We start from the raw sequence: 10540 nt of genomic DNA on the forward strand, positions 1-10540 counted from the left end.
ACTATTTGTAGCTACAGTAACCAAGAATCGATCGTGCAGATCGAAGACGATCCGACGGCCCACGTTTTCACTGACCGCACGTCCCATAAGGTCGAGACGTGATTGGCGCATGTCTTTCCGAAAAAAAAGAAACGTCACCACACGTCTTTTTGAAACCGACGTCGCTTCGACACGCGTCTTTCCGAAACTAATGCACCACACGTCTCCCTGACAGTCGCTCATGCACATACAGCAGTGGCACGCCTTTTTGAATGACCCGCTGTCACGTCCCAGCGGCGCGAATTTTTGAAATTTAAAACGTGCGCTGTCACAACCGTCAGCATTCTTGAGTAGGCACGTTTCCAGCCTTCTCGGAAACCGAAAGAACCCTGGAAAAAGCAACTCGCGCAATCAAGATTCATAGGATGGGACAAATCCACCTGCTACCTCACGAAACTCCTCACACCATGGCAAGATCCTTGGCGCGAGGAGTGGGGGGCAATTGATGAAGGAAGATTTGGCCCGACCTCACTGTTACATGACATATGGCAGAAACAATAGCTCGACAAAAGGGACCAAGCCTAGGCGGGAACAAGGGGACACTAGCGGACCGAACTCCCTACGGGGGGAACGAACTCACCCTTTGCCCAAAACCAGAGTAATCCGAACTGGCCAACTTTGTAACAGCACGGGATACACCTCGCCGAACTGGCCAACCTTGTAACAGCTCGGGATACACCTCGCCGAACTGACTCACCTTGTAACAGCTCGGGATACACCTCGCCAAACTGGCCAACTTTGTAATAGCTCGGGATACACTTCGCCGAACTGACCCACCTTGTAACAGCTCGGGATATACCTCGCCGAACTGGCCACCTTGTAACAGTTCGGGATACACCTCGTCGAACTTACCTACCCTATAGATACCTCCGAGCTCAAGACTTCACCTCGCTCAGCACTCCGCATCACCTTCTGGGCACCAAACCAAACAAGTCGTACCATGCCTGACACTGAGGAAGTCCGTGCCTGAGGGCACCGTGCCTGACTGACTTGGGATCTGACATTTGGCAGTCGCACTCTAAACGGCCACCTGCCACCGTCACTGACACCGCCATCTCCAGTTAGAAAGACGGTTAGGCAGTGACGGTTCTATCCCAGCAGAAAATACGACAGCCGAATTAACAAGCATAAGGGTAATCATACCCGACTTGACAAGGGCCTCGGGACGAGTGCATGAAGTGATTATAAGAGCCCCCTGCCCCCAACAAACAAGGTATGCAAACTTTGCGCTATCTGGTATTACCTTGCTTTTGAAGGATTCTAATTTGAGCTTCGGAGCTTCTACACCGGGTTCCCCCTGGAGCTTCCCCATCTCCTCCGTTTCAGGTTCCCTGCTACCCCGTTCAGAAGCAAGGTCATGGACAGCTAAGACCAGCCGGATCGCGCTCCATCACTTCCCACCTTTGGAAGTTAAAGCCAAAGCAAAGCCACTTGAAAACCATCCCAAACAGTCCTCACTACTTAGCCTAGTGCCCATTTGGAAGGGCTGAAGCACAAGTGGCCTCTGGATTTCTAAGGTGGGTTCCACATAGGGGTTTAACTTGGACAGGTCCAACCCGAGCTCAAATTTTTGTACGGGATAGTTTTGAATTTTTTGGTACTTGGGTTGGGTTCGGGGTTTTTAATTTCGGGTAGGGCCTGGGCCTAGCTTTAAACCTAAGCCCTACTATATATATATATATATATATATATAAAGAGAGAGAGAGAGAGAGAGAGAGAGAGAGAGAGATTAACATTTTAGTGGGACTTTTCATGTTTTTTTTTTTTGGTGTGTGTGGGTGTGTGGGGGAGGGGGGGGCACCAATATAGTTGGCTCCTCCTCTACATAATTGTATACATATTTACATAAAATATATATATATATATACAATTTTAAAACAAGTTCATTGACCAACCCGAGCCTGAGCCCAATCCGAATGCATCAAATTACAATGCAGGTTGGGCTTGACCTCAGGCCTTGAGACCAAATGTTAGGGTTGGGCCTAGGTTGACCGTAAACCCAACCCAACCTGCTTGACTTGCACCCCTAAAGACATATATGGTGAAAAATCTCGAGAACACAAAGTAAACCCCACAATACATCTCAGCATGCATTGAGAACATCATTTGTACTTGTCATGTGGAGATGTCTCAATGAATGGTTGTGATCTATTGTGGGGTGCACTTAGTGGGAAGACAATGTGAACTCCATGAGTGGTTGTCCATTTCGGCCTCTTTGAAGACTAGTTGCTTATTGTTGGAGTTTAGATCTGCACCTCACAAGGAGGCGTCCCACATCATCTCTGCCGTGTATTGAGAACATCTTCTGATGAAGCAGAACCCGTTTAGCTAACTTCTTTCAACCCTCCCAAACTGCCCCTAACAAAATGAAGCTGCCATTGAAGGCCCTCTCAGACGGTACTCAACACTTTGGGCGTGCACCTGAGCTTTGACTTTTAGTTTTTGACTATAAGACACTCCGCCATCCTGACGAACCCGCTGCAAGCAACACTTTTGGCTCCAAGCTTAAACGCAAACAGGGGTGTTGAACAGCAATCAACTCGAATCCACATCGATCCCAAAAATCCCTACCTAATCAAATCCGTTCTTATTGATTAAGTAGGGTATATCTAAGATGGGTTCCATTATGATATTAGAAAGATATGATATCTGAAATCAAACAACCGAAATCATAAACTAGTAGCTAATCTGATATTATTTATCAAAATTCATGAATGAATTTTGATTGGTCAAAACTTTTTTCATACCATGTCTTTCTCGCATCATAAGTTTTCCCATCTAAGATGTTTCATGTATCATCTTTTCACCGGAGATGATTGCAGTAAGCACGAAGATGGTCCATGGTCTTTCCTTTCCAGTTTCCATCTGAAGATTGGTTATCACATAAGAAATCGAAAAAGCAAGCACGAAGTAGAAGCTTTCGTTTGGTTCTTTTGTCCTGCCGTTTAGTGAAATAGAGGGGTTGTTTCGAAAAGGCAGCCAGAGGCCCAGAGATGGGTGGGTCTGTAAAGGATATTCAATCAAAGGAGGAACTCGATGCCGGTCTTCGTGATCAGGGATCACCAGATATTCTTCATTTCTGAGCAACTTGGTGTGAAGCATCCAAGCAAATGGATGAACTCTTTTTTCCCATCTCTGCACCGATTTCCCACATGCCCATTTCTTCACGGTCCGTTTTAGGAAAAGTTCTTGATTAGTATCCTATAGGGTGGGTTTAATGTCAATTTGATCTTCAAATTTTAAAATGTGACAATTTAATACCTGAAGTTTCAAAATATGACAATTTAGTACATGTTGTTAATTAGCTATTAATTAGCCATTAAGTCACATTTGAAAAAGACACAAATGTCCTTTGAGTGTCATCTAATTTTTTTATCAATTATCCAAACATTGACAAAAAATTAACAGTCTCAGATCCTTGACTCTTCTATTCAAGAAAGTTGGGGTCACGAGAATGCCCACTCAAACGTACCTCAACTTTCTTGAATGGAAAAGGAAAAAATTTGGGATTGTTAATTTTTTGTGAACATTTAGATGGTTGATAAAGAAAATTAAATACACTTGAAGGACATTTGTGTCTTTTTCAAATGCTACTTAACAGCTGGTTAACAGTAGGTACTGGATTGTCACGTTTTAAAAGTTTGGGTATTGAATTATCACATTTTAAAGTTCGGCGACCAAAGTGGCACTAGACCCAAAGTACAAGGTACTAATTGGGAATTTTCCCTTTGTTTTATTCACCCCTTTGATCGTATTCTTAAGGTTGTGTTTGTTTGCAGTGTAAAACCTCATCACTAGTTTGGTTTTGTCGCATTTGTTTGCAATGCAAATCAAGATTGATGTAAAATTCCACTCCCGATTCAGATTTGTCAACGTTTGGATGAAGTGAAAAACGTCACTTATAGTGAGGTTTTACATCGATTATTGATGTAAATACTACACTGATAAATTCAATGTAATAATATGTTATAGACACACCACCCGGCAGCACATTGCGGCGCAGTCATAGGCAGCAGCACGCATAGCGGGCCGCCTGGCAGCGTGTAGCACGCACCGCATGGCAATAGCACTAAGCAACAGCACGCGCCGCATGACAGCAGCACTGGGCAGCAACAAGCACCACACGACAATAGCACCGTGAGACGTGCGCCGCCCGACAGCAGCAATAGGGCTGGACCCACACGACAACTCATCAGGGTGGGTCCGCACTTATCTAACCACGTCAGCTTTGCTCGCCAACTCACCACCAGCTAGTCCACTCCTCATCCCTTATCCTCATCTCATCTTATCTTATCTTCTTAGTAGGAGTTCTGTTCTTACTTATCTACTCCTGTTCTTATCTATTAGAGATAAGAACTGAGTGTTGTTAGAAGTAGGAGTTTGATTTAAAGTTGGATTGTCCTAGCTTAGTCGAATGTCTCCTCTTGCAATCTCCTATAAGGAGCCACGAATTGAAATAAAGGCATTCAGTTTTCCTAGTCAAGAGAAGAGTAAGGAGAGTTCGGGTGGTCTCTTGGACAAATCACCCATTAGGAGAGTTCGGGTAGTCTCTTGGACAAATCACCCATTCGATTTTCCACAATAGGTTTTGCACGTAAGGGAGCACACAAGGGAAAGTAGGGCTTTCTTCCCGTGGACCGACCCGTGACGAGATCCTATGCGCGGGCCCATAACATTATGGTATCAGAGCCTACTGTCATGGGGGAACATGAGTCGTTGTCTTCCAGGGTCCACGAGCTAGAGATTAGGCTCGCCGAAACCTGCTTGGAAGTTCGTGAGGTCAAGGATGATGTCCGGGAGTTGCGACGCCTGCTGGAAGCGTTCCTCTCCAACAAAGAAAGAAGCTCTGAGGGAACCGCCACCACCAACAACCGTCATCTGGACGGGGCGAAGACGTCCAGTGAACAGCAGATCGCTGCCCCAACAGCCGCTGTTATTCCCAAGTATAGCCGGCTAGAATTTCCATCCTACAACGGTGTTGGAGACCCACGGGGATGGTTGCACCGCTGCGAACAGTTCTTCTGCAACAAGCGCACCGATGACAGGGACAAGGTTAGCTTGGCCGCGTTCCACCTGACCGAAGAAGCGCAACTCTGGTTCTACCGAGTGGAGCAGGAGGAACCAGGTCTTAGTTGGGGGCAATTCAAGTCGTACTGCCTCCTTCGGTTCAGACCCCCACTAACAAACAACCCCTTGGGGGAACTCATTAATCTCAAGCAGACCGGTATCGTAGTAGAGTATTAGCGGCAGTTCCGGACCCTTCTCGCTAGGGCCTCTTCAGTACGCCCAGACCAGCAGGTGGATATATTCACAGCTGGTCTAACCGAACCTTTGAGAGTTGATGTAGAGATGTAGAGCCCGCCTAACCTGGTCACGACAATGAATTTAGCCCGAGCCTTCGAGCGCAAACTGCAGATTAGCCGAGGGTCATCCAGCATGGGATGCCCAATAGCGACTTGGACAAATCCGAAGCCTATTGGAGGAGGGTCTTCGCTGGCAGCCAACAGGGAACCACTCGGAATGGCTCCATATCCAGTAGCCAGTCCAGAACAGAAGCCACAGACGAGCACCAATTTCAGATCAGCATCCAGTGTGGGGAGCAGCGGCAGTACACCCCCTATTAAGCACTTGTCTAGGGCTGAGATGGCAGAACGCAGGGCGAGGGGGCAATGTTTTAATTGCAATGAACTCTACTCAACAGGGCACAGGTGCAAGAGACTTTTCTGCCTCCTGGTGAAACAAGAGGAAGATGAGGATGAACCCCCTCCATGGGAACCCGATCCAGTAGGGCAAAGCCACCCAGGATTCCTTTGAGGGTGTTTTTGACACCCAATTCGAGCTTGAGGACAAGCTCGTAGTCCAGGAGGGGTGTGATGTTATGGACACACCACCCGACAGCGCACTACGGCGCAGTCATATGCAGCAGCACGCACAGCGGGCCGCCCAGCAGCATGCACCGCCCGGCAGTGCCGATCGCACCGCCTGGCAGCGCGCAGCACGCACCGCACGACAGCAACACTAAGCAGCAGCATGCGTTGCACGGCAGCAGCACTGGGCAGCGGCACGCACCACAAGACAGCAGCACTGTGAGACGCGTGCACCGCCCGACAGTAGTAGTAGGGTGGGACCCACATGACAGCTCATCTGGGTGGGTCCGCACTTGTCTAACCACGTCGGTTCTGCTCATCAACTCGCCGCCAGCTAATCCATTCCTCATCCCTTATCCTAATCTCATCTTATCTTATCTTCTTAGTAGGAGTTCTGTTCTTACATATCTAGTTCTGTTCTTATCTATTAGAGATAAGAACTGAGTGCTGTTAGAAATCTATTAGAAGTAGGAGTTTGATTTAAAGTTGGATTGTCCTAGCTTAGTCGAATGTCTCCTCTTGTAATCTCCTATTTAAGGAGCCACGAATTGAAATAAAGGCATTCAGTTTTCCCAGTCAAGAGAAGAGTAAGGAGAGTTCGGGTGGTCTCTTGGACAAATCACCCATTCGGTTTTCCACAATAGGTTTTGCACGCAAGGGAGCATGCAAGGGAAAGCAGGGCTTTCTCCCCGTGGACCGACCCGTGACGAGATCCTACACGCGGGCCCATAACATATTATATTGATAATCACGTTTTGTGAAGCTCAATGGACTTTTAAACTGTTTGGTGTGAAACTCCATTAATGGATTTCTGCATTGATGACATTTTACGCCGCAAACAAACATTGCCTAATTAATTTTTAGTATTAATGGGCATTTTGCGGTTTTTTCATCTTACTAGATGTTGTTATGTTTGTTAAATGGCATGAGGATACCCATCTGGGCTATGATGTATTATTTACAACATAATACAAGGAAATGTAAGAAATATGCTTTCCCTTGATATGTGTGCTCTTTGCAGCAGTTGGGATACTCACCCAAAAGAATGAGATTGTAGTACTGAACAAGGATCAAAATTTCATCACGTATCAGTCGATATGTATTGTATTAGAGCTTTCCCGATATATCTGTACAGGTTGTGTTTCAGGTCAGTGAGTGGTTCAGGGGGTAGACCGGCTTTAAATCGGCCCCTCTGAATCATTTTTGAAAAAAAAATAAAAGAAATACATAAAAAAACAATAATGGTACAGGCCAATACGCCCTACCGGCGTATCGCCATGTATCAATATTTTAAACCTTGGTACTAAACACTACTTTGTTCTAGAGTTTCTTCCAAGCAGTTGAGAGTCTGGATCAATATCCACGTAACATCCATCCACCTACATAGTATTATGCACGGGGTAGTGTGTTGTGGGTAGATGTGAGCAGAGTTCTTGTAGTCACAAGATCCAGAGTCGAATTTGTTACTCACAAAACTTTCCTCACAGCAACCTCACAATACATCCCGGTCATGTACTGTACTGGGAACATCTACCCATTAATGATAAAATTAAAGTAAGGGTGATGTTCCCAATTCACATCTGCAATGTTCTTGAGGAGCAAATCAGATTTCTTTTATTCAGTTTATGACAATTAAGCCGGATAAACATTTTTTGCAGAACCCAAGTCAGTCGTTTTCCTAATAAACCATTTAACCAAACAAAAAATAAGACCATCATTGGAAGAAACGCCTACTTTTGATGAGTTGGAACCTTTTTCTTGACAAAGGTACAAAACACCACCAAAGAATGCAAAATACTTGTTTTCAAGGATTGAAAATGAAGCTCAGTTTGGAGAGAGTACAAATACTGAAATATAAATATCTATATAATATAAATACACATAAAATAATATAAAATACAAGGTTTTTCATTCTACAAATTTATATTTGTACTCCTTTCAAACTGAGTATGAGTGAAGCAATGGCAATGTTTTTGCACTTGTCGTGTTTACGGGCTAGATGGGCTAAGATTTCTCTTTTTTTTTCATAACAAAATTAATTATTTATATTAAAAGTCTCACAATTAGGGATGGCAATTTTCCCCATTTCCTCGATCCCCGTGGGGATCCGCCCTGAATGGGGTGGGGATGGGAAAATTTCCATCCCCGTTAGTGGGGATGGGGCAGGGACGGGGAGAGCACTCCTCGGTCTGCGAGGACCCCGATCCCTACCCCATGGGATCTCCACTAATATATGTATATATGTATGCATACGTTATATATGCATATATGTATACATACATGTATGTATTAATATTTTAAAAATATGATTGAATCTTTTCTAATAGGATTGTAAATTTTAATTATCATATTTTTATTTTTCAAATAAAATAAAAAATAAAAAGAAAATAATTAATATTATAAAAAATCACAAAAAATGGAGATCCCATGGGAACGGAAATGGAAATAACCTTGTTCCCGTTAACGGGGATGGGGATGGGAACGGAGAAGGGGATTTTCGTGGGGACGTTGTCATTCCTACTCACAACCAAGGACAAATACACTGCAGCCCATGCAAATTTCTGAAATTACAGTCGCCCATATAAACCGCATCCTAGCCATGAATTTGACATCAATCCTGTACGGTGGCTGGGGCTTAAATTTTAAAGTGTGCTGAACAGTCATTCTCCAGTAGACGTTAATATGGCTTTAAGAAATCATGAGCTACACGAAAAATCATTAGAATAAGAATGGCTGAACCGGTCCAATCCGGCCCATTAGTCAAGCTCTCAAGTCTGAAGGTGTTCAGTCCAAGTAGAAGATTTTGGGGTTTATTGGCTTCGAGGTCATGTTCAATTGAAATGACTTGTTTATTACCAAGTAGAAGATTTTGTCAAGATCTCGACCTCCTTTATGGATGGCCATTTCCCTGCATCTACTGTGGACAAGTCTCTGGCTGTGAAAATCCTAGAAAATTTCCCTCGATCGAGACTGTTTCTCTCTTATTTTCTATCAAACTCAACATAGTACACTAAAAGGATAAGCCATTTCTTTCTCTTTCAACGCTTGCTCCTGATTCCTGAACTGAGAAATCAAAACGGAAGAATTAGATGAGCATTAATTCAGGATTTTTCTTTTGCTCAGGATTCATACCATTCCACCTTGCGTAGAGCCAAAGTGTGGATTTAGCTTTCCAAGAGAGTTGTTTGACATCTTAAACGAGAATGGGTCAAGTTGGGAAGCTTCGACATCCTAACAGATAATGATGTCTGTGAGTGTCGAAGGAGTTTTCCAACTGCCCAATATTCTTCCCAACATTTCTGCATGGCGGCTCAGATATTTAGAAGCGAACAACAGCAAATTTCCGGAGATTATTCTACCGATCTTAATTTGGTGAAGCAGAAGAGACTGAACCCAGAAAGGTTTTGGGAAAGGTGGCATCACTGACTCCACTAGCTAGCTTGTAAGGAATGATTTATTTCCATCTGGTTTCAGCTAATGAATAAACCCTCCGATTGTCTTATAAGGCTGAAGCCCGAATCAATCTGCATTTGATGATATTTTTTTTACAGGATGGGACTTAATTGGAATCGTGTGTTCTGAAATATCAACATATAGTTTTTTTTTTCCTCCTGGTGATGATCTATTTGGGTCAATTTCTTCCTTAATATATATAGTATAGTGTATACATGTGCATAGGGCGGACCCAGAATGTGCCATTGGTGATCTTGTTAGATGATTCAATTCGTATTTTTTCTTATGTTTCCTAATAATCCAGAAGAATGCGATAAATCAAACTCAGATGGTTTGGATAAAAAGTACACAGATCGAACTTCGTCTTAAGAGATTTATGTTGCTTACCTGATATTCTATATACACTTATCTGCAATTGAATGGTGGTCTTGGACAAGAAAACTCAGATCCCATTAAAAAATTCTTGCATGAAGTAATTTCCAAGTACATCATAAAGGCTTAATTTCCATATATGCTCAGTTGACTAGTCGACCTTGAAAGTGATTCAGGGATGGAATTTTGTGGGTATGGATTGGAAGGAGACCAAGAATTTCTTTCCTTGCCCCCCACCCCCATTACAAAGTTAGAGGAATGTGTTTGGTTCTTCTACTGTTACTCTCCTTTTCTTATTTTATACTCAACTGTGGCTACCTATGTATTGGGAATTGGGAAAGGCACTCCAGGAGCTTAGTCTCTAGTGCTTTGAAATGTGCTATCTCCGTTAGCAGTTGGGACTTCTCTTTCTTTAGGGTCTCATTCTCCCGTAGCAGCAGATGTTTGGTTTTGTCAACGGCGGTGGCCTTGTCTTTGGTAGAGGCTTGGAGGAAAGCTGGGAAGACACTTGGCTCACACTTCTTTCTAGTGATCTCCACAAGCAGCTGCCTACGTCCCTTTTGGAACTTCTCATGCTGGAACTCCCATCGGTCCGAGGCAGATTTCTTGAATCCCTGCTTTGGATTTGCACAGTTATTGAAGTAAAATTGGTGGTATTAATGTATAATGAAAAATATATATGTAGAGAATCGTTTGATAATTGCTTGCTTTCATGCAGGGCTCCTACATATTATACAAGGACTATATCCATGGTTTCATGAGGTTCTAAGCCCAAACCAAAGATTTAAAGGGTCTAAATAATGATGGGG

Source organism: Nelumbo lutea, chromosome 1, assembly GCF_056320005.1.
Source record: "Nelumbo lutea isolate HS-2025 chromosome 1, American lotus-T2T, whole genome shotgun sequence".
Taxonomy (NCBI): Eukaryota; Viridiplantae; Streptophyta; class Magnoliopsida; order Proteales; family Nelumbonaceae; genus Nelumbo; species Nelumbo lutea.